At 49.4% G+C, this 22965-nt stretch overlaps 1 protein-coding gene across 1 annotated transcript in view; it reads right to left on the bottom strand.

Moving 5' to 3' along the window:
- EEPD1 (endonuclease/exonuclease/phosphatase family domain containing 1) overlaps window positions 1-22965 on the bottom strand; it is a 111023-nt gene that overhangs the window by 18939 nt on the left and 69119 nt on the right. The gene's annotated exons all lie outside the window — the stretch shown is intronic.

Below are 22965 nucleotides of genomic sequence, written 5' to 3'. Positions count from 1 at the left end.
CCATTCTCTGATTCACTCCCCATGGCCACAACGGCCAGGACTGGTCCAGGCCAAAGCCAGGAATCTGGAACTCAATCCAGGTCTCCCACAGGGGTGGCAGGGGCCCAAATACTTGCACCATTTTCTGCTGCTTTCCCATGTGCACTAGCAGGAAGCTGGATTGGAAGTGGAGCAGCTGGGACTTGAACCGGCACTCCAGTAGCGGATGCTAGCATCAAAAGGGAAGACTTAACTTGCTGTGCCACAAAGCCAGCCCCTGTGGTAGATGTGAAAGCCTGGTACTCACAGACCAGCTCTCAGAGCCTTAAGGAGGCACAGTCCCTGACACTCAAGGGCCATGGAAAATCTGTCTACCTGAAGTCACGTTCTTGACACCTCTGTTGCCATAGAGCAGCCATCCCTCACTCTGCCGTCCTCTTTAGTATTTCTCAGGCTACAGAGCCAATTACTAATGTAGGAGACCAGGTAGGAAAACGCGTATGGCTGGAAGCACTCCATGCTCCAATTTCCACAAGCGCAATTAAGTAAGGGGCAGATATTTTTGTCTATCTCCAGAAGTGAAAGAAGAACTGCTAGCTTGTTACCTTGAGTGTGTGCACTAATCATTCACAGCAAACCTAAGCAGGGGAGCACCTTGTACATCCTTGCTCCTCACAGTGTGGTCCACACACCAGCGGCATCAGCCTCACCTGGGAGCCTCCTTAAAATGCTGTCCGCATTTGCCCAGGGTTCCAGGGTGGCTGAGGACTCCTCAAGTGTTGACAGCCTGCTTGAGAGCCTTCCTGTTAGGTCCAGGGCAGATGCTGGTGCACACAGCATCTCTGACCCCTGGCAGAGCCCCCAGGAGGCAGACCATTATTCAGGTGCAGGAAGGTTGAGTCCAAGCTCAAGTTCAAATTTGAGGTCACACAGCCGAGAGTGTCAGATGGTGGGTCCAGCCACAGGTCTGTCTCTGGCTGCTCTGCCTTCTGCCCAACAGGAGGAACAGGTGGCACAGGGCAGGCTCCAAGGGGATGATGCCAGCCCCTGTCTACTGAATTCTTGGATTCTCCCAGAAACTCTACAGGGGCACAACAGTATCCTCTGAGAGCCCTCAACCTAAACATAACTTTATATCATTTTATTTAGAGCAGTTCATTCTGGTTTTTTGTTATGTTTTTGTTAAAGATTTATTTATTTATTTGAAAGGGAGGGCGGGATCTTCTATCCACCGGTTCACTCCCCAAATGGCTGCACCAGCTGAGGGTGGTCTATGCTGCAGCCAGGAGCCAGGAACTCCATCCTGATCTCCCACGTATGTGCAGGCAGTGCTCATATGGGATGCTGGCTTCACAGGCAGCAGCTTAACCCGCTGCTCTTAACTCCTGCCAGCCCCCACCTGTGCTTCTTAAACCCCAGTCATCGCCTGCACCCATCATAATCACTCTGGGTCTCATTCTTGAAACAGTGGATTCACGGCCCCATCCCTGACCAATCAGAAAAACTCTGAGGCTGGGGCCGGGCTTTGTGCCTCTAACAAGCTCCCGGCCATTCTAAGCCGAAGCTGGAGAAGCTCAGAAAGGGCTACAGAGATGCTGATTTCGAACTCAGCCCAGTATCTGCCCTCTGGGAAGACAGCTTTGATTATTCAAAACCCTACACCTAGGAAGTGTCTGCTTGTGGCTCCTTGCAGACAACCCCAAGAGGGGATGAAGAAAAGGGAGCCCAGTGACAGAACGGAGTACCACAGGCATCCAACAGGTACTGCCTGAATGAATGAATGAGTGAATGAGTGAATGAGTGAATGACTACCCTAGGGATCCCACCCTGCAGCTCCTCTCTCCAGTAATTTCTCTAATAATTTATGAGAATTAGCATAGGCTCAACTTATTTTTCTAGTGTCAGACCTAACTGGAGAGAGGGGGATATGAAATTATTTCTTAGCACCTGCCCCCAGACCAGCCAGTCAGACACAGAACAGCTGATCACCACCCCAGCCTTGGGCTTGGCGACGAGGAGCCTACGTCACACATCCTAATGCCAGTCTACGAGACGCCCAAGGTGCTGGCAGTTAGAGATGCCGGGTCCTGAAAGACAAGACTCCTCTGACTGTGATGCAGGCTGCTCTGCACCCTGAGCAGGCAGTGCTCATATGGGACAGGCCCCTCTGAACCTGCTTTCTCTCGGCAGTGACAAAAGGGCCAGGGGTCGAACACAGTGGCCTTTGCTTGTGGATCTTCGGAATTGTTTTAACTCGGATCTCCCCCTCTTTCTGAAAATAGTATTTCTCATCTGGTCCTGATTGTGAAGCAAACACAATAACGGTGCTCCAGCCTCACTCAGTGGCCTGACTGGCCACCACCACATTCAGGGGACCTCCGGCGACACGAGCCCTGGGACCCTGTGAGTGCTCTGCAGGATGTGGTACCGGTGGTGATGGCGCAGGTAGCACAGAGTCTCAGGGGACCAGCAGGCATTTTAAAACAGATTGCAAAAGGCTGCTCCCTCCCATTTCCTGGATTGGGGTGGGGAGTGCATTTCACTCAGACTCCCAGACAAGTAGCCCCACCAAGCTGGGTGTTTCCCGGGCTTTCCTGATTCTGGTCTAGACTACCCGGTGACAATGAGTTTTAGACCTTATGGTAACGGCCAGTTTCCGCTGTGCTCCTGTGGCAGCTGCTGACAATGCGATGCATCGTGGTGGATGGAGCAGCCCCGGGGAGTTCTGCGCAGGCAAAGTCCCATCGTCATTGGAGAAAGAAGGCCCCTTCCTGGGCCAGGCAAGGCCGAGCCACTGGACAGCAAGCAGGCAAGCGACGGAGGCATTTTTAGAAACAGTAATGGTCAGCAAGGTCTTCAAGAAGGGGAAAGTCACAGTCAGTATTCACAACCAGCTCCCTGTGGGCATCGGCCCAATCGCAAGGAGGGGAAAACCCAGCAACAGGCAGGGCCCCGCGAGAGAACAGCCACAGGAAAACCAACTGATGTCCCAGTGTAAACCAAACGGTACCCTTGCTTGGCCTCCTAAATAGCAGTCCTGTGACAAAGTTTTCCTAGGACGTTTAAAATATCAGGATGTTAGTTCTTTGCAAGGCTGTATGGCTCACAAGTGCCTGCACTTCGCTCAGTTCTACTGAGAGCTAAGAGCCCTTATGTTGATCCGGGGACCCCCAGGCTCAGCACAGCTCTGCAGAGACCAGCTTGCACCCAGAGCCCAGCCTGGACACAGACCAGGGCAGAGGGAGTTTCAGCCTCCTTTCTCCTCGGTCTTTCTTGGAGAAACAGAGACTGCTTGTGGCCTTGGGCCCTTTAAGAAGAGACATGGGCCCACAGAGCCAGGCAGGGGCAATCAGCTTTGCTCAAATAGGAAGACCTACCAGGGGGCGCAGGACCAAAGTGGGGAGGGGGCACTGTGTCTTCTGGCCCTGGGGCCACCTCGAGCCCCTCGTGCACCACTGCCATTGTGCGGTCCTTAAGGCTCCAGCCTAGGCCTGGGAGCCATGGAGGTAGACAGGAGGCCATCTGCGGCCACCTGGAACATCAGTGAGCCTTCCTCCTCCAAGACGGGAGGAGAGGCTGGCAGGGAGGGAGAGGAGCAGGGAGGAGCTCTGGGAGCCATCACTGAATACCTCTGGGCCTCAGTCTCCTCCTTGCAAAGTCGGGGGCTGGGTGGAGACGGCCCTGCTCAAAGGCATCCCCAGTTTTACACTCTGTGAGTCTGGAACTCCGGGAGGGGAGGCTGGACAAAGTGGGGAAGCCAGAGGGAGGGGTGGGAATAAAACTGGGAGAGGACACACAAGAGTCCCTGGGGCGGTCAAACTCCGCTCCTTTTCCCTGGCTCGCTGTGGGAAGTGACAGGGCACTGGGCTACTGCCCCAGAGCTTCGCTCTCTCAGACTAGAAACAGAGGGTCCGCCCATCGCAAAACTGCATCCACTTTCCTTAATGCCCCCTGAGCCCACTGCAGACCCCTTGTGAAACTGCCTGAAATAAGAGCTGACTTTTACTGATTTAGTTTTAAGGTACTGATGCATCTTTAACATTAAAAAATTAAGGTTTCATTTATTTGAAAGGCAGAGTGACAGAATGAGTGGGAGAGATAGGGAAAGAGAGACCTACTGATTCACACCCTAAATGTCCACCACAGTAGCCAGGGCTGGGCCAGCCCAAAGCCAGGGCCCAGGACTCCATCCAGGTCTTCCACAGGGGTGGTAGGAACCCATGTGCTTGGGATATCATCTGCTGCCTCCCAGGCACGTTAGCAGGAAGCTGGATCAGAAGCGGAGCAGAACTCAACCAGGCAGTCCCATACAGGAAGCAGGTATCTAAGCAGTGACTTAACCTGCTGTACCACAACACCTGCCCCAAGACCTTTCTCTTATGAGGCAGAAATTCTAATAGGTCAAGGTTGCCTAAAAACAGTGAAAGTCAGAAGACACAGTGGACAGTCATCTAGACCTGGTTAACCTCTAAGTCCTATAAGAAAAGAGAGTCAGGCCGGCGCCGCGGCTCACTAGGCTAATCCTCCGCCTTGCGGCACCGGCACACCGGGTTCTAGTCCCGGTCGGGGCACCGATCCTGTCCCGGTTGCCCCTCTTCCAGGCCAGCTCTCTGCTGTGGCCAGGGAGTGCAGTGGAGGATGGCCCAAGTGCTTGGGCCCTGCACCCCATGGGAGACCAGGAGAAGCACCTGGCTCCTGCCATCGGATCAGCGCGGTGCGCCGGACGCAGCGCGCTACCGCGGCGGCCATTGGAGGGTGAACCAACGGCAAAAGGAAGATCTTTCTCTCTGTCTCTCTCTCACTGTCCACTCTGCCTGTCAAAAATAAAAAAAAAAAAAAGAAAGAAAAAAGAAAAGAGAGTCATGGGGCCGGTGCTATGGCATATTAGGTTAAGCCTCCGCCTGTGGCACTGGCATTCCATATGGGTGCTGGTTCAAGGCCGGCTGCTCCTCTTTTGATCCAGCTCCCTGCTAGTGGCCTGGGAAAGCTGTATATGATGGCCCAAGTGCATGGGCCCCTGTATCCACTTGGGAGACCCAGAAGAAGCTCCCAGCTCCTGGCTTCAGATCAGCCCAGCTCCAGCCTTTGCGGCCATTTGGGGAGTGAACCAGCAGATGTAAGACCTCTCTATATATATGTAACTCTGCCTCTCATATGAATAAGTAATCTTCAAACAAAAGAAAGAGCCAAAGGGAGGAGGCCTGGGGTTGGGGAACTACATGGACTGAGTGTCAGGTGCACAACAGGCACCACCACGCTTTTTTTTTTTAGACAGAGAGAAAGAGACAGAGACAGAGAGAAAGGTCTTCCTTCCATTGGTTCACTCCCCAAATGGCTGCTATGGCCGGTGCACTGCACTGATCCAAAGCCAGGAACCAGGTGCTTCCTTCTGGTCTCCCATGTGGGTGCAGGGCCCAAGCACTTGGGTCATCCTCCACTGCCCTCCTGAGCCACAGCAGAGAGCTGGAGTGGAAGAGGAGCAACCAGGACTAGAATCCAGCACCTATACGGGATGCTGGCACTGCAGGTGGAGGATTAACCAAGTAAGCCATGGCGCCGGCCCAGCACGGACACATATTAACACATGCAGGCCCAAGGACACTCGAGGGAGGCACTAGTACCCCCGCGTGCCAGGCACTCAGGAAAGTGACACAGCTGTCATTCGCTACCAGCAAGTGGGACAGGCCAGATGGGAACCCAAGACTGGCAAACCCAAGCGCGCAAATGCTATTGGGAAACACATGCCAAACCAACTCAGTGTATACATGATGCGCTACACCCTGTAAGAATTCCTGCTTCTGGGCTCTTGGCAGCTAAACCCTGCACAACTACCGCCCAGCTGAAGTCAGTTTCATCGTCGACACCGCAGGTCGCACACACCCCTGATGCCCCAGCTCCAGGCCACATCCACTCTGTGCCCCACGTCAAGCACCAGAGCTTCAGAAGAGCCCCCCGCTCTGAAAGCTCAGGCCCAGCCCTCATAGTGGAGAGCAGTGCAGGGCTCCCATGCCTTCCAGGCAGCTCCCCTACCTGGTCTTCCCATGGGGAGCGGGAAGGAGTTCTGGAGGCCTGCACCTCCCTGCTGACACCCCTCGCCAGGCTGAGGAAGACACACAGACATTTCCTCACCCTTGCCACCCCGCAAATTATTAGCTGCTTTACAGAACCAAGGGGGCTGGCACCCGCGGGCACTGCCGTCAGTGGCAGCTGCTGGCTCTGCTAGCCTCTCCATGCTCCCACAAGATCCCGATCACATGGCTCCTGACAAGATGGTTACAAATAAGCCAAGGAGATCACCCATCCCAAAGTAGGGCGGGAAAGAAACCCTTTACGGGCAGCTCAAACTATATTTTTTGCCAGAGCAACTGTAAAGTCAAGAGCAAGAGGGAGCTGGGGTTTCGTGGAGGTTGAAGTCAGCTCAGGAGCAGGGAGGGAAGTGTGCGGGCACAGCCGCACTCATCAGATACTTCCCCGCTGTCACCACCCACCTGTCTTCCTCACTGATCTCTGCCCTTCACGAGCATTTCATGAAAAACGTTGTTTTCTTCTAGAAGGGTTTGTGAATGCTAAGACGCGAAATCCTAGATGGGAGTTAAGACAGTCATTGTCATTTTGTGTTTTTTTTTTCCCTTTTCTACATCGAGGCTTGCATTCTGCTTTGAAACAAACACGCGCTCAGGATAATTTGTGAGGCAGGGGAACAGAGAACAAATTGAGCGTAATATCACTGGGCAATGATCACCACTGCTCATGTTTCTTTCACAGAATTGCTTCTGGGCTGTTTCTTGTGCATGTTATCAACGTGTACCCTACGCACTCCTGTGAACACACCCACACACTCTTCTGTGTTCTGCTTCTCCCACCTGGACCGTGCCACGGGGTGACAGACTCTTTAAAATCACTTCCTGAGCATCTAACAGGTTCTCTATGCACGCTGCACACCAGTCCCGGGGTTGTTCATTTCAGCCTTTACAAGCTCATTTAATTCTAGGTCCACAGCCCCAGTCACCTAACAAAATAGTAATAAAACCTCACCCACTGCACCCTCACCTGTTTAAAACAATTTTCATTCACGTGTTTTAAACATTTCCTGAGTCCGTTTAAAAGTGTATCGTTTCTGAAAGTAACTCAGGGGCTTTCTGTTCTCTTGCTTTAATAAATGAGGAGACTTCAAACAGTTTGCAGAAAATGGAGCTCAAGGATAAGAGGAGCTAATTAGGCACAGAGGATGGGGGAACATCCAGGCAGCAGGGACAGTATGTGCAAAGGGCCTGTGGTGGGACATGGCTTGGATCTTGTGGGGCAGAGAGATCGATGTGGCTGCAGCATAGATGGTGAGGGGGCAGAATGAGGAGAAATGATTGCAGAGCCCTGGTCATGCAGGGCCCCACTTGCCCTGAAAGGAGTTTGTTCCCTATCCTATGAGCAACCCTTGAATCACTGAAGGGGATAAACAGGGAACTTGCACTCTGAAAAGCTGTGAAGTGCAGGGCCAGGAAAGGCCAGAGTGTCACAAACATACCAGCTGGGTGCAGGGTCCTAGACTAGTGAATAGGCTCAAGTGATATAATTAGGAGATGAATATGACTTGGTCCAAAAGAAGTGAAAAGAGTATTCAAACAAATACTTACATGTAAACACTCAACCCAGCACGATTCCCAATAGCAAATGATGGAAACAACTCAAATGTCCACCACTGGACAATTGGATAAACAAACGTGCTGTATCTATACCATGGAATGTTATTCATTCCTAAAAAGAAATGAAGTGCTCATGCATGCTTTGTGGATTGGCCGTAAAGACGTTATAGCAAGTGGAAGGAGCCGGTGCAAAGGCTGCTTGTATGATTCCATTTGCACAAAACATCCAGACTCGGTAAATCCATAGGGACAGAACCCAGACTACACTCGCCAGGGGTCAGGAGGAGAAGGGACGGCTTAGTAGGCGTGGGATTTCCTTTTGGGTGATGAAAATGTCTTGGGAGCAGGCAGAATGATGGTTACGCACCATTGTGATGAAATGCCACTGGATGGCTCGCTGTAAAACAGTTGGTGGTCAACTGAAAAATGTGACTCAGGTGATGGGTTAGATGACGAAGGCAAAGCAATGGACTCGCTCTGCCCCTTAGCAAACAGAGGACTTAGTAGACACCAGGTGCTACTCCAGGCACCTTTGTGTAGGCCGTCCTTTGTGGAGGCCTTGGTCAGGCAGGGAGCAGGAAGGGCAATGTCCTTGTGCGGCCAGGCCACCTCTAGCCACACTCCAACCTTCCTCCCACACGCCTGGGTGAGGAGCACAGAACCCAGTAGTTCTTGGAACACTGGCTCTTTGAAGCTCAGAAGACAGTTTTAGGGCAAATAAAACAAGCACTTCTTTCCAAATTAGGCACTAAACTTGTGAGTAATGATTGAAACTAATTATTGTAAGTGCAAGCAGCTCTGAAAATAGCAATGGGTTTTGGAGGCTGTTGTGGCTATTTTGGGAGTGTGTAGGAATGTAGCAGGCAGCGCAAAGCACACCCCAAGCCAGAGCTGTAGTACTGGGACGGGGCTGCCGCAGCCAGCGCTTAGCAGGCCATTCGGCAGGTTCTAAGGTTTGTGCATGGCCTGAGAAACATGCCAATAACAAAGGCTGGGAACAGGGTTTCATTTTGTTCTAACTGAAATGCTGACCCAAAATTCAACAGGAAATGTCAGCCATGTGCGTTACAACATTTCACTAGTAAGCAAAAAGGCACCTGCCCCAGCTTGTAAGATGATGATAACATATTGCTCAAGACCAACCATGTTGGTTTAGCCAACCACAGTTCTTTCCTTTCTAGAATTTTCTTTCCTCTCTGATGTTTTCAAGTGAATAGGCTCAAAGAATGGGTGAGATGGATACAGGGGAGAGACTATCTATAACCTAACTCAACCAGCCCACAAGTGGGAGGACTTCAAGATGTTCATGGAGAAATCGAATTAAAAGATAAATTGGGGCAGGCATTGGCACAGGAGCTGGGACGCTACCTTGGGACACATGCATCCATGCTAGAGTTCCTGGGCTTGAGTCCCAGCTCTGCTTCTGATCCCAGCTTCCTGCCAGTGCACACCCTGGGAAGCAGCAGGGAATGGCTCACATGCCTGAGTCCCTGCTGCCCACATGGGAGAACCTGGATTGAGTTCTGCAATGCTGGCTTTGGCCTGGCCCAGCCTGGCTGTTGTGGGTATATGGGAAATGCACCAACAGATGGAAGATTTGTCTGTCTCTGTCTCTCTGCCTTTCAAATAAAATGAAAATAAAACATTTTAAGAATTTTTGAAAAGCTAAGTTTATTTGGCTGCAAACACTTTTTGAAATCCATGCATATGACTGATTAATAGGAGCAAAAAAAAGGTAGGAACAGGGACAAGGCCGATAGGCAGAGAGAAAGCTGACACTATAGGGAGTACCTAGGCACAGAAATCTAAAGAAAACAACACAGGCACAGAACAAAGCTGGCAGTTTACATAAGCTCCCCAGGCTTCCCTCCCGCGTGAACACCCACACGGCTTTTAACCCCCAGGGCCGCATTTTCTCAGTCGATAACCAGAGTTCCTGCTCAGGCCCACGCTAGACTGTCAGGCTCCTACAATTTCCCATGTGCTTCCGTGCAGAACCCAGAGTGCTGTAGGAACCAACACGTGACTCAGGGAAACTGCCCTGCTTGCCATTTGCCTTATAAAACGCCAGCCTTCAGCTACACTAAACGGTGTTTACGCAGCCTGCTTTCCCCAGCTTCAAAGCTGGGGGCGAAAGTACCACCGATACACAACTTGTTTATACTTTGATTTGCATCGCGCCCAGCACCGGTCTTCAAAGCCTGCATGTTTCCTATTTTATTCCAAGGCCAGTGCTGTAGATTTGATTGTTCTTTTCTGTGTGGGCGGCAAGGGCCAGAGAGGTTCCCTGACAGTTGGCGGCAGGAGAATCCCAGGTGGCCCTTCTTAGCTGGATAACGTCCCAAGACTCACTGGTCCTCCATTCTCTGTGCTAATACGAGAGACAGAAAGCCAAATCCCCAAACTGTCCTTTGGTCAAGCTCTTATCCCGTTACATTTTTGGCCAGAGGCGCATAAACACGGCCAAGGTGCCTGAGAGCAGCTGCTGGAGTTCTCTGGCCCCCTCCAGCATACTGGGAAGGGAGGACTGACAGAAAGAAGAGAAGGGTTACAAACGCAAGGTGGTGCTGGGCAGGGCCCTATCACGCCTGGCCAGGACAGCGCCCCGCAGGGCCAGGGGAGGACACTTCGTGTCAGCGAGTCTGAGCCACAGCAGCTCTCGCTCACCGGAATGCCCGCTGTGTGTCGCCAGCTCTCTACACCCTCTCCACGAAATGGTCCCCACCATGCTCTGTGGGGAAGGCATCGGCTTAGGGCTCCAGAGGTCAGGGAATGGGCTTAGGGTCACCCAGAGGGTAAGGGCGGAGGCAGGACCCAAAGCCACGCCTGTCTGACCCCATTATGAATCTCCATGTCCCTCGGAAGCACCACCAGGAGGGAGTATAGCGACAAACTTGTGTTTTAGGAAGGGCCACTCTGGGCACAATATAAACGAGGGGTTCAAATGAGAAAAATTAGAGAGACCAAACTATCATTTTCTATGTTTTCATCTTTCCACCTGCTTTCAATGTTTCTAGAAATTTCCCTTTCCTAAGCCATGGTATAAATACCAATTAATTGGCAGGAATTTTATCTGTGTAGATGCTTGCTGTCTCTCATTCAGAAATATATGTATATGTGTATTTAAATATTTTTCAAAAATTAAGCAGATTAGGTACCGGTACTACATAAGCACCGAAGGCATCCAAAATATCCCTGCCACAACTTACATGGAAACTCTTTTTTTTTTTTTTTAAGATTTATTTATTTCACTTGAAAGAGTTACACAGAGAGAGGCAAAGAGAGAGAGAGACAGACAGAGAGACAGAGAGGTCTTCCATGCACTGGTTCACTCCCCAATTGGCCGCAACTGCCAGAGCTGCGCTGATCTGAAGCCAGGAGCCAGGCGCTTCCTCTGGGTCTCCCACGCGGGTGCAGGGGCCCAAGGACTCGGGCCGTCCTCCACTGCTTTCCCAGGCCACAGCAGAGAGCTGGACAGGAAGTAGAGCAGCCGGGTCTCGAACCAGTGCCCATATGGGATGCAGGTGCATCAGGCCAGGGCATTAACCTGCTGCGCCACAGTGCCAACCCTTACATGGAAACTCTTGTCACTCCTTCTCCTCTTACTCACAAATATAGCCACGCAAACTACCAGCACCACAAGAATGGGTGGGACAAGAGGAACAAAACAACCCATGGGTAACAATGCATGCCCCTGCCAAGGGTTTCAGCCAAGTGCAGAGAGGGCCAGCCAGATACAGGGGATGGACTACAGCACCAAACTGCAGTCTAACAATCAGAGCCAAGGGGGAAGGCTGTAGGGCTCCCCAGGAGCTAGCGCCAATGTTAGGCTTCAGGCAAACATCAGAACTTGTCACCTCTTCCAGGTTCACCCCCTTTGGACTGTAAGTGCTGGAGACCTTGCTTTCCTCGGTCCCGGGCACTTCTACCTCCTGAGGACCCCAGCACTAGACACATCGGGAGGATGCACTGTGATGCAACCGTGCTTCTAGAGAGCCACGCACAGAGACGGCTCAACTGTCCACTCATGTAGGCCGTCACTGATAGAGAAACCAAGAGGGCAGCAAGTTTCAGAAAGCTCACATACTTGGACGAGCTGCTGCGTTTTCTTTGGCTGTCTTCTTCCAACCTGATTAATTCTGCATATTGAAATGAGGCTGCTTCTCATGGAACAAGAGTTCGTGGAACAAGCTTAGGGTATGGGAAAGGATGGACAATGGCATGGGGGAGGCAGAAATCAAGTCTGGGATCTGACTCATCAGTGTACATTTCTGAATTTCTACAAGGATAAGACAAGATCTCTGAAACCAAGTTGGATGCTTTCCCAGTCTGGAATCTTGTTAAGGTCCAAATTCATCACTTCAATGCCTCTTGAAGGTTAATAAAAAATATTTTATCAGCTGTAGGAGTTACTCATTATAAACGCAGAGTTAACAATTCAACAGAACTCTCCCCACTGAATTACTTCTGGCAAAGCAAGCGCTAATGACCAGCTCAATCAGGATAGTTTTACCTGCTGAGAACATCCAACATAAATATGTTTAGCAACGCAGCAAAAACAGTTCCACCTGCTGCCCTTCCTTTCATTTAAAATCCCTGACTAGCCGGAGCTTTGCTGAACTCGAAGTCATACTCTCCAGAAATGAATGGATCATTCATGAAAAACCTCAGAATTCTGTAAAAAAAAGTGGAGTTAAAATTCTCACAGTACCAACTTGTTGTTGGCATTTCCTGATAAGAGAAACCTTGGAGGGTGGACCAAGAGAGAGGAAACCGTGCGTAACTCCCATCACCATGGCTGTGCGAGTGTTGGGATGACTGACTGCATGCAACAATTCTGAAGGGACAGCACTGAGCCGGGCACACTTGCCTTCTGTTGAAAAATAAGACAGAGTTGGGAGACTAACAAGGAAGTGGGGACAGCGCTTAGAACATACCCAAGGGCTAACAGAGGCCCTTCCTGTACTAGGAGAACCACAGAGCCCTCGCCCAAGCCAATCAATGAACCAGGATAGCAGTTTTCAAATGTCTTTGACCATGAGTCATAGCAACAAGGAAATTCACATATGGCAATCTGGTATATCCTATTTGCCTACCTGCCACCCATTCCTCCATTCATTCATGTACACATGCATACACAAACACACACTTACTGAACAAATGCTGGGGGAAGTGTACCCTGTTCATGATCTGAGAGTCAAACTCAAGCTTCTCATTACAAAGCCCTGTTTTCCCTAAAATATCCTGACACCTTCTCCTCTTCATACTCTCGTGCCCAAACCTCGGGAAGTATTTTCTGGGCTTTATGTGGATGACGCCTTAGAAGTCTCCTCAAGCAAAGGAATTGGTGCCCCTGAAGTTGAACCAGGTTGGCGACACTGATAAACACTGCATGCAGTCAACATGGTGGCCTCCAGCCCCAGGAACACACCCAGTTTTCAAAAGTCACTCGATCCCAGGAGTGAATGGTTGGAGTTTCATCTGAAACAATGGAGGCCAGGGGCGGTGAAATGAAATATTCAAAATGTTGAAAGAAAATAAAGTGTCAATCAAAAAATCAGGATGCAATTCATTCTCAGATGAAAACTGAGAGAATGTGTTGCTAACAGAACTGCCTGATTTAAACAAATACTCAAGAAAGTTCTTCAGGCTGAACGCAAGTGAACCCAAATCTATTAGAATCCTCATGAGGGGCCGGTGCTGTGGCATAGCAGGTAAAGCCGCCACCTGCAGTGCCGGCATCCCATATGGGCACCTGTTCAAGTCCCAGCTGTTCCACTTCCAACCCAGCTCTCTGCTATGCCTGGGAAAGTAGCGGAAGATGGCCCAAGTGCTTGGGCCCCTGCACCTGCATGGGAGCCCTGGAAGAAGCTCCTGGCTCCTGGCTTTGGATTGGTCCAACTCTGGCCGTTTCGCTCTCTGGGGAGTGAACCAGCAGATAGAAGACCTCTCTCCCTCTCTCTCTGCCTCTGCCTCTCTGAAACTCTGCTTTTCAAATAAATAAATAAATCTTAAAAAAAAAATCCTCATGAAAGAATAAACTATACTGGTAAAGATAATTATAAAAGACACCATAAATGCATTTTTCTTCTCCTTTATTCTCTTAGAAGATTTTAAAAGCAATTGATGGCCGGCGTCGCGGCTCACCAGGCTAATCCTCTGCATTGCGGCACCAGCACACCGGGTTCTAGTCCCGGTCAGGGCGCCGGATTCTGTCCCGGTTGCCCCTCTTCCAGGCCAGCTCTCTGCTATGGCCCGGGAGTGCAGTGGAGGATGGCCCAAGTGCTTGGGCCCTGCACCCCATGGGAGACCAGGAGAAGCACCTGGCTCCTGCCATCGGATCAGCGCGGTGTGCCGGACGCATTGCGCCAGCCGCGGCGGCCATTGGAGGGTGAACCAATGGCAAAGGAAGACCTTTCTCTCTGTCTCTCTCTCTCTCTATCCACTCTGCCTGTCAAAAAATAAAAAAATTTTTTTAAAAAAGCAATTGATTAAAAATATGTATACAAGTATTTTCCTGAGTCTGTAACATTTAGAGATGTCATATAGTTAAAAAGAGCAGCAGAGGTAGGTGGAAATACAAATGTATTGGGACAAGGAAATTTTATCCAGCTGTAATCTCATCCACAGGAGCAAATGCAAACAAGAAATGGTAAATTAAAAGGTTAATATAGCTAACTCTGTAAATATATGTGTGTTCTACTCTTTTCTCTCCTTTAAAAGATAAAATATCTAAAATAATAATGTATAGCTCAGTGTGTAACATACATAGATATAATTTTATTTGTATATTACTCAGAACAGCCACCAAAGGGGGAAGAAGGAATAGAGCAGTAACCTGTATTACTCACTGAATTCAAGTCGGTTATAAATCTGCTAAGATATAAGAGGTCAGGACAAAAAGTTGATGAAAAGTGGAATTAAAAGACAAAATCATTTGGGTTCAAAAAATGTTGAAATTTTCACTTAGTTTTTGATAATATGCATTTTCCATGAACTCTTTTTTTTTTTTTTTAAGATTTTATTTATCTAAGAAGCAGAGTAACAGAGAGAGGGAGAGACAGAGAGAAAGGTCTTCTATCACCTGGTTCACTCCCCAAATGGCTGCAATGGCCAGAGCTGGGCCGATTTGAAGCCAGGAGCCAAAGCTTCTTCAGGGTCTCCCATGCGGATGCAGGGGCCCAGGCCATTAGCAGAGAGCTGGATTGGAAGAGGAGCAGCTGGGACACGAACCAGCCCCCATATGGGATTCCGGAACCTCAGACGGACGCTTAGCTTACTGTGCCACAGTGTCAGCCCCTTCCATGAACTCTTCAGAGTTCGTGTACTTGCCAGGGAGAGAATACACCAGCACAGCACCGTTTTCCCACGGAGGCTCTGTGCTGAAATCACAGCCACACAGGCTCACAAACCAGCAGAACGTTCATGAGCCACCATGGTGGGCAGGTGTTGACAGTAAGAGAAATCCCAGCAAAACATGACAGTGCTGGCTTCTCCCAGCCAAAATCAGCCTGGCTCTCCCGTGCACATTCAGACTTGAACAAGTGCCCAGGGGCCCGGCCCCCTCCACCTGGAGGCCTGGGCCCATGACCTTCCTGTCCTGGCTGTCGGCCCTGCCTTGACCTGTGCCTGAACTCGTGATCCACACAGGTATTATGAGATCTTTCTTCTTTTCCTCTACACATCCCAAATTGATGAGGAAACATAGTCATGGGACTTTCAGAGTACAAAGAAAAATGAAGTAAACCGTCATGGAGACGATCACCAAAACACATCAGGAGTAAGAGACGGTAGGTGGTGTAGACGCCCAAGTGGCTCAGCCGCCCTGGGTAAGAGAAGCTCCAGACACGATTTCCCATCTTTTCTTACTGTGCAATTCAAACTGCTGTACCTAAATGCCTGAAAAATGTTTAGAAATAGTTCCTACCCCAAATTGATATGTTTTCATTAAACAAACAGCAAAGATAGCAAAGGCGGGCTAATTGCATACATGTTTTTTGTTCTGTCTAAAAGTATTCCATAATAGTTTTTAACAGAAGGCAGAGAACAGTTTCAAGTACAATGCTTTGTGCTGGGCTGGAAGCTGGCAAAGGTAAGCCATGATGTACTGGACGAACTGGGACGGGGGCCGGCTCCTAAGAGGCAGGAGAGGTGAGAAGGCACAGAGAGGGCTGGGCAGGCTGAGAGTCTTCATGTGAGAAAACCAGCAGCAGAAGGCAGCAGAAAAAGGGGGCAGTAGCAAAGAAGAAAGCAGGGCGTATTTCAGGTTTAGGGAGACCGGATGAGTCTGAAGTCTCAGTGGAGGCCATGCTTCTAGAAAGAGGAGGGGTAAGAACGGGCAGAATTTCCTCTGAACAACCAACCCAGGGTGGCCTCATAAGCCACGGGAAGAGAACGGAGGGTGGTCATTTCTGCGACAATGGGACACGGCGCTATCTAAGCTCTTACTGGATGTGGACCACCTAAATGGCCCTCTGCTGACCCTAGGCACTGTACCTCATTGGGCAGGGCTGATCTGTCCCACTGTTAGAAACCTTCCTCCACCAGGCTGCTATTTTGTGAATGAAAGAAGCTTCAACATTTTTAGGGTAAAGAAATGAATCCTGTCTTCACCAGGGCCCAGAGGCAGGACCCTGAGGGTGGCAGGGAGAGCCTGGAAGAGCTCTGGGGATCTTGGAACATGGAGGCACACTGGTGCACTTTCCTGGAATGGGAGCAGAGGGCTTGCCCCAATACCTACAGGCATTTGTGGCCAGCACCACTGATCTAGAACAGAAGTTGGCCAACTCTGTAAAGGACTAAGTCTTATACACTTTGGCCTTTCGGGGCTGTATCATCTCCACCACAGTCCCTAACCTGTCGCAGTGTGAAAGCAGCCACACAGGTGTTAAGTAAATGGGTACATCTGCAGCCAATAACAGCTCTTTTATAGAAGGGAGCTGCAGGCTGGATTCCACCTGCAGTGGTACTCTAGGCTGCTCTAATCTACAATGATGCCCTGGGAGCCTGCTTGGTGTCTGCAGCTCTCCATCTTTCAGACCCTGGACACTCTCATCTCCTTTGCCCCTTCCCCCAGCTTCTCCAGTCGCAGCTGCCAAAGAGGTCTTGGGCAAAGTTCAACCCAGAAATAGGCATTCGAAGAAAAAAGAAACTGAACACGCCACCAAGAGATACCTAATTTTATGTGCTTTTTTATTTCCTGGATGCAATGAGAACATTAGCTTCGGGACCCCTCTCCTGACAACCTATTTTGGTGTTTTTCATAGCACTGATCACCACTTTATTTAAATAAGCATTTTTGTGCTGGTTATGATGTGAGCTGCGTGAGGGCAAGAAAGCTAATGTCTCATTCACAGTGGTAGCTATCTCCCAGCCTAGCACTACACCCCCGACCCCCAGAGGAGGTGGAGCTCTATAAATATTGGTTCAGAGAGGAAGTGGATATTTTACATAGTTGTAAGCACAGCAGGTACAAATGCTTATTCTCCCCATTGATAAACATCAGATTGCATTTCTATGAGGCTGAAAGATTCATCTCTTTGATGACCACACACCAGTCCCAGGGTGGATTTTTAACCTCTCCCTTCCTACAAAGCATTGAAAAAAGCATGCTCATTTTCCCCAATTTACGAATCATTTCCTTAAGATTCATTCCTAGTTACTGAATCACTGGTCAAATGCTAGGGGCATCACAAAGATGAATGAAATATGCTGCCCAAGACTTATGAAAGGGCCATACCTTGTCACCTGCCCTCCACAGCAAGGAATGGGGACACGGGCTTTGGCACAACTGCAACCTCACACAAGGGGTTTTTAAAACTTTGCTAAGATCATCAATGTAAAATTACCCCCTCCCCCCTACACTGTTTAACTTGCTTATCTCTGATGGCTGATAAAGCTAGGGGGAATTTAAAAGTCCTATCTGGGCACTAGTTCTTGCTCACTTCAAATAAAAACTTCTCATAGAAACAGAAAGATAGTAGGAACCCTTAAAGATGCCGGGTATTTTGCGATGCTCCTCAAAGAATCAGAAGAAAATGAATCTTTTGCTTTGAATGAACCTGGTCTGTAATTCACCAAGATGCTCCACTTCCAGGTAGGGAGGTATCTGGGCTGACAGCAGGTGCACAGTCTGTGCAGTCTGAATCCCATGGTGGGTCCACTTCTACTTCCCCACCCTTTCAAGGAAAAGCAGCCAGCATCCTGCCCATGGGGCTTAGCCAGGAAAGTGATGACAAGGATTTGAATAACCAAGAAACACTGAGCTGGTTCAAGCCACTGAAAATAAAAACAAAAATGTGTACAGACCCAAGAAGGCTGACCATGCAGGAGAGCCTTCAGATTAAGTTCCCACTGCAGGCTGGATTGGGTGTGGGGAAGAAATCAGCGAGGGGATCTGAAGAACCTCCCTCTGATATTTTAAACAGAATGCACTGGATTTTTAAAAATTATTTTAAAGTCTATATTTTGTAAGTTTAGATATTTTCCCAAGAAGTTATTTATTTATTTGAAAGATGGAATGACACAGAGAGTGGGAGAAGCAGAGAGAAGGAGAGAGATCTTGCGTATGCTGACTCACTCCCCAAACGGCCACAACAGCCAGGGCTGGATCAGTCTGAAGCCAGCAGCCAGAAACTCCATCTTAGTCTCCCATGGGGGTGGCAAGGTCCTAAGCACTTGGGCCATTTTCTGCTGCTCTTTGTAGGCATCAGCAGGGAACTCGATCAGAAATGGTGCAGCTGGGGCTTGAACCGGTGCTCTGATTCCGGACACCTACATTGTAGATGGCAGCTTAACCGGCTGCACCACAATGCCAGCCCTGTGCTATCAACTTCTAATTCCAAGGTTGTTTACTATTAGCATTTGGCTGCAAGTCCCTAACTAACACATCAGGTGCAACTGTTCTGGTCTCAGGCTTCTTACTGGTGAAATGAATACACTTTGTCTCACACGTGAAGCACTGACAGGGCCTTAGAGATCATCTACTCTACCTGTAGGGTTGGACCCCAAAGCTGAGTCTCAGAAAAACGCAGAGCAAGGGCGACTGCAGTAGGATGACTGGCGGGCAGCTTGTTCTACACAATTAGGCACGCAGCAGCAGGGTGACTTCCTCTTTAACGTCTTCTCAAGGCAAAGGCTCAATCTCAAGTCAGGCTTCTCAGGAGAGAAGTAAAGAGGAAATACTGATGATGATGATGATGATGAAGGAGGAGAATGAAAAGGAGAAGACGATGAGGGTGATGCAGACAAGAACAGCTGCTAGTCAGCAGAAGCAGGGCGAGCAGCAGCTCCCACCATTCAGGTGCGCACTTGACCTTCTTTCAGTTCACACATCATCGTATTTAATTCTCATTACAAATCCCAATGAGGTAGGTTTTATCGGGACCCCACATGTTAAAAAGAAACCGAGGCTGGTCTGGAACTTGCCCGACAGGTCCCCTCATTGGTCAAGGGTAGAGCTGGATTCAGCCCCAATCGGGGCACCCTCAGAGCCCAGTTCTGGAGGACAGAGAATGAGCTCGGTTGCCTTGTGTGGCGGCTGAGTCATGGTCTGGGAGGGCCAGAGAACAGGGCAGGCAATGGCTGTGAGTTGGGTGGCCTGTGCCCCCAGGGGGCCCAGCTCACTGAGGCAGCTCTCAGGCAGGTGCAGTCTCAGGCTGGGTCAGCTGGTGGCCCGCCCTTTGGTCTCTTACCAGGGCGGGGGTGACCTCCAGCTGGGGTGACTGGCCAAACTATTGTTTGCAGCCTTGCAGGAAGCTGCTTGAAAGGGTCATTGAAAAATGATCTTTCTAAATCAAGCTGTACCAATATTTTTATTTCCTTCCATGCAATGTCACATTTCAAGGCATTAGATGGGTCTGTCTTTTCAAGCCTGGGAAACAACTCTGTGTGTGACTTAAGTTCAGAAAAACAAAAGCATCCCACTCTCGAAGAACAGAGGGCCAGATGACGACATCCTTCTAAAAGCAAGGCCTTGCTCATGGGACCTAATGCGTGCCTGGCAAAGACGCACATCTAAATCCTAAGTGCGTTTTCAGAGCACTGCCCCATGCCCTGATATTCACAGATTAGATCACCTGCTCGAGGTACAAGCTTTTGAAACACAAAAGCAGGAGAGAGACTGAGATTGGCAGTTGTATAGTTTATAAATAGGTGACAAATCGCTGTCACCAGCCTAGGAATGGATCAATGTGGTGTTAGAGGAGGGGAGTCCAAGACCTAAATCCCTGTGTGTGAGCTCCTGCCTCACCCACTGCACCTGAATTAAGACAAACAGTGAGGGGCCGGCGCTGTGGCTCACTGGTTAATCCTTCGCCTGCGGTGCCGGCATCCCATATGGCCACCGGGTTCTAGTCCCGATTGCTCCTCTTCCAATCCAGCTCTCTGCTGTGGCCCGGGAGGGCAGTGGAGGATGGCCCAAATGCTTGGGCCCTGCACCCACATGGGAGACCAGGAGGAAGCACCTGGCTCCTGGCTTTGGATCGGTGCAGCGCGCTGGCCGTAGCAGCCATTTAGGGGGTGAACCAAAGGAAGGAAGACCTTTCTCTGTCTCTCTCTCACTGTCTGTCAAAAAAAAAAAAAAAAAAAAAAAAAAAAAGAAAGAAAGAAAGAAAAGAAAAGAAAAGAAAAAGACAAACAGTGAGAAGTGAAGCTGGAACCCTCTTGGTATGTGTTCACCTTTCACCCCTCCCAGAGGGTGAGTTCTGATGCCGAGTAGCACAAAGCATTAAGACCCCAGACTCAGTAAGGACCTCTAGGGCACGGAAGTGGAAAAAATACTAGTAAACAGGACAAAGAGGCAAGCTTTCCTCCCTTCACTAGAGTCAGCCGGGGAAGGAACCACAGAGGACATTGCACAGGTGAGGAAAGGGGCTGGACCGAGAGCCAACCCGGGAGCCTGGGAGGAGGACTCGGCCCTTCGACAACAGGGAGAACATGAGATCATGAGACAGGCAGGGAGAGGAAGAGAAGAAGAGAGAAAGGGGGCAAGAGCTAAGGCAGGAGCTAACTTTTGGGGATCGCTGAGTGCCAGACACAGCATTAAGTCCCATGTACGGGATGTCCCCTGAGTCCCTTCAACACCTCCATGAACTGGGAATTATAATGATCTCCATTTTACAGACAGAAACTGAAGCACACAGTGTCACACAAAGCAATCCAGTGGAGAGGAGGAGTCGGCCTCACCAGGGAGCCCTCAGGGCCACACACCTGGTCCCACCCCAGCCAGTGCAAGCCCAGCCCTCACCCCTCTGTGTGAGCTTTTGCAAGCAGGGTCCACCGGTTGGCTGGGCTAAGTGGCCTCTCTACACTGCGCATTAGCACAGCTTGAAAGACACAGCCAGTATTTTTGGCACCTGCCATTTTTTTTTTTTTTTTTTTTTTTACACTGAAACCTCTTAGCACAGGGGCTCCACATTTGCCAGCTTTGTCTGGTGCTTTTCTAAATTGAAGAGTAGAACTAACCGTGGTGAATACTAAGAAGATAAACCATTTTTTTTTTTTTTTTGGGAGGAGGGTAAATTTTTAAAACATTCAAACACATACAAAGACCCTCACACACCTCACAAGGATCGGCTGTTTGCATTTCGCCCCACCGGCCTTATTGGTGGCACATTTCTTCTCTCTGGCTCTGCTCAGTAGAAACACATCACTACTTTTTCTTTCCTGAGTCATCTGAGAACAAGTTACAAACCTCATGCCCCTTCCTTCCTAAATACATCAATGGACAGCTCCTAAGGACAAGGGCGTTCTCTCACAGGGTCACAAGCTAATGACCAACTGCAGGAACAGTTACCATTGATGTAACACCTTTATCTAATCTACCATCTGCATTCAACGTTGCATTTGCCCGGTGATGTCTTTCATAGCCTAACCCAGTAGGTTTGAATGGCTAAGTGCATATTAAGAATTAATATAAGCAATTAAGAATTAATACGATGCGTGCTAAGGCATTTAGAGAGCCCTTTAGCTCCTGCACTCATTCGGTTCCCATCTTGCCTCTGAGGTCCAGCAGCACAATCCTTATTTTACTCAACATGGAAATAAGACTGAGAGACGTTAACATAACACAGCTCTCCTTCCTTAACATCATTGCTTAGAGATCCTCCATCTGCTGGTTCACTCCCCAAATGCCTACAACAGCCAGTGCAAGGCCAGGCTGAAGCCAGGAGCCCAGAATTCAATCTGGGTCTCCCATATGGGTGGCAAGGACCCAGGTATGTGGGCCATCACTTACTGCTTCCCAGGGTACCAGCAGGAAGGTGGAGTTAAAAGCGGAGCTGGGACTCGAACCTGCAGACTTAATATGGGATGTGGACATTCTCCAGATGGCCACAATGGCTGGAGCTGGGCCAGGCTGAAGCCAGGAGCTAGATAGGAACAACCAGGACACAAACCAGCCCCCATATGGGATGCAGGCATTACAGGCAGAGTCTCTACCCACTATGCCACAATGCCAGCCCCTAATCCAAACATTTTAAATTCTAAAAGTAAATATCATTTAGGCACTTATCTCTCTAGTCACTTATGAGGGGACTTCAAAAATTACATGAAAAAATGGAGTTAAAATATGTTTATTTTGGTGCAAAATATTTGAAATCCATGCATACATAGAGTATTTTAAAAGTTCATGAAAAGGAGTGGGCATTTAGCCTAGCCCTTAAGATGCTGGTTAAGATACTCTTGTCCCACCCTGGAGAGCCAGGTTCGGTTCCTGGCTCCTGACTCCAGCTTCCTGAAAATGTAGATCCTGGGAGGTAATAGCAATGCCTCAAGTAATTTGTAATAGACTGGTTTGAGTTCTCAGCTTTAGCCTGACCCAGACCCAGACATGGGGACTTTTGGGTTGTGAACCAACAGATGGAAGATCTCTTTCTTGCCACTCCCCTGAAAGTCCATGAAATCTGCACATTCCAAAAAACTGATATATAACTCTAAAACCTTTTCACCAAATCAGACAGACTTACCCTTTAATTTCAATTTCCACAAACTTTACTAAGTACCCTCATGCTTTGATATTAGTATCACAGATTCTAATTAATACCTGAGTTACCTAGGAGCGGCCTGCTATGCACTGGGAGGCCCATGGGGGCCGGGGCTCTTTGCCTTGACCAGCCTGCCTTGCAGAGCCCAACCACCTGCTCTCACAACTTGAGCCCACACGCAGCAAAGGCTTGATAAAACACAGAGAGCAAAGACACACTGGTCTTTTCCAGGGCACAGTGAAACCCTGGTGTCAGGGGAGGAGGCGGTTTGCCAGTCCTCAGAAGTAGCCCATACATGACACAAACTCACGAACCTGTCCGTTAAATAGAAAAGCACTGGTTTTAGAAACAGAACTATCAGG

The sequence above is a fragment of the Lepus europaeus genome, chromosome 20, assembly GCF_033115175.1.
Source record: "Lepus europaeus isolate LE1 chromosome 20, mLepTim1.pri, whole genome shotgun sequence".
Taxonomy (NCBI): Eukaryota; Metazoa; Chordata; class Mammalia; order Lagomorpha; family Leporidae; genus Lepus; species Lepus europaeus.
The sequence above is the reverse complement of the archived record's forward strand: the minus strand, read 5'-3'. Positions and strand labels throughout refer to the sequence as shown.